Source organism: Stegodyphus dumicola, chromosome 7, assembly GCF_044657685.1.
Source record: "Stegodyphus dumicola isolate Sdum_Otavi_A_Nest chromosome 7, ASM4465768v1".
Lineage (NCBI taxonomy): Eukaryota > Metazoa > Arthropoda > Arachnida > Araneae > Eresidae > Stegodyphus > Stegodyphus dumicola.
In genome coordinates this window covers 6,090,781-6,092,996 of record NC_140774.1, presented here as the reverse complement: position 1 = coordinate 6,092,996, position 2,216 = coordinate 6,090,781, and the positions used below count along the sequence as shown (strand labels likewise).

Sequence of the window (2,216 nt, the reverse complement as noted above, 5' to 3'; positions counted from 1 at the left end):
CATGGCGTTAACATTTGGTGGCAACATTTAATTAGTGATACAATAAAAAACTGAGGTTTAAGACTAATAGCACCTTTGTTGCTAATAACAGTAATAATGCTTTTGCGTAATGATTGAAATTTTAATTAAAAGCAAAATCTGAAATCTGTTTAAAAAGTTCATATCTAAACACAGATTTAAATATGTGCTTTTTAAAGATTTACATATATTTATTGAGACACAAACGAAACGAAATAGTTAATATGTAAATATAATAGTTAAAGATTAGTAAATGAATTGCATAATTAAAATTCTTACGTGTTAAAGTTCATTTTCTCAATTTTATCTGATAAAATATATTGTAGTTCAATTTTTTTCTTTTACATTATTTCACATTCTTTCTAACAAAAGCAAGTATAGGTGAGAAATACTGTTCCAAAAGTTAATATAGACAAACACAGAAGAAAGGCGTTAAATTTGCAAGAAAGTTTTCACTTTTCTCACCGAGTGCCTTCATTTATCGCCGTAAACAGCGTAGAATAATCATCGTGGACAGTGCTGCTGTGTGGGGGTGTAGCTCAGTGGTAGAGCGTTCGCTTTGCATGTGAAAGGTCCCGGGTTCGATCCCCGGCACCTCCAAGCCAGATGAAACTATTTGTGAAGAAAGGGATGGTTTATTTTTAAATTCCTGTTTATTAGCTTACACTTTTCCTATATCTTGTTCAAAATTTCAGTCGTTAATAAATATTATTTATTCATCCACTCAAGCTCAAATACATTTTTTTAAACTTGTACTGGATGACACTTGATACAGTTTTTCACATATTAAAAAATTTTTAAATTTTCAATTTATTTATTTTTGTATTTTTAAAATCTTTCTTTGTTGACCTAAGTAGGAAGTGAATTAAATTTTTTTTAAATTTAATTAAGTATTAATTAATTAATTTTCAATCGTTAATAAAATACTTTTTATTCATCCACTCAAGTTCAAATACATTTTTTAAACCTGTAGCGGATGACACTTGATGTTAATACAGTTTTTTTACATATTAAAAATGTTTTTTTGTATTTAAATTTTTTTTTCTTTGTATTTTTTAATTTTTTCTTTGTTGACCTAAGTAGGAGTTGACTTAATTTTTTTAATTTTTATATATATATATATATATATATATTATTTGTTTCATTAGAAACTCTGAGATTCCCCGTGAGCTTAAAATTCTCGAAATTAATTTGTATATGATCAAACTAACCGAGACGTTCTTTCGAAAAATTCCAGGAGTTAATAATGACACCATTCCTATTTAAACTACGATTATAATGATTATGCGAGTCGAAAACGGCCGAAGAGTGTCGTCAACTCTTTTATCACGTGTACTAAACTTGCTCCTGACTCTCTTTTTGTTGTGTCGTTATTCCCTTGTATATTTGTATATGTATATGTTATAGCAATATTGAGTGTATTATGAAATAGGTTTTTGCAATAATTGGCATTCTTTTCTAACTCTACTTAGCTCTCGTCGACTCGCACATCCAATCTTTACATTAATGCTCACAGTTTTTCCTAGCCCAATTTGATTGTTAGGTGGGGTGCCAACCCCACCTAACAATTAGTTAGGTGTAGCACATTGTTCTCTGTCGGTTCTTTGATATCATCTTGGCCCACCGGCGGCCGAACGGTAAAGTCGCTGAACACTGGTAGTTCCGACTTGGGTTCGATTCCAGGCGAACGGGCTGGCTGCATGAGCGTTTTTGACGTTTATCCCCATGTGCAACGGGTATACGAGCCAGTTTCCCTTAAAAAGCCCTCCACGAAGGCATCCCTTCTCTTAGGCAGATAGTCCTCGCGAGCTTTGCCATAATCAAATAAACCAAACCTTTGATATCGTCTTTAAAGATGCTATGATGAGATATTGCTACTCTACACTTCACAATCTGTTACTGTCTGTCTAACGAGAAGAGCAGACCCGCCACAGTGTCTCGCCGGTGGCGGTCGCTATAGCAACAGGGCTAGTATATTTCAAATAGGGACAAACCAAGGGTTGATGATTTCTCTTTAAATGCGCCAAGATGGCAAACTGAAAAGTAAATTTTCGAGGCACCTCTACGGAAAATGGGTCAAGTCACGTTTCTACGGCAACATACAGCTGCAGACTGACTGGCGAGAGCTTTTCTTATGATATAGAGACTATACTTGTTCGAAAGCTCTACAAGTTTAGAAAATCGTCTACTCTTGCTAT

General features: G+C 33.7%; 1 non-coding gene across 1 annotated transcript; it reads left to right on the top strand.

The window, feature by feature from the left end:
• The first annotated feature begins 546 nt into the window (after positions 1-546).
• Positions 547-618, top strand: TRNAA-UGC (transfer RNA alanine (anticodon UGC)). Its single transcript has one exon. It is a non-coding gene; the product is annotated as a tRNA-Ala (tRNA).
• The last annotated feature ends 1,598 nt before the right edge of the window (positions 619-2,216 follow it).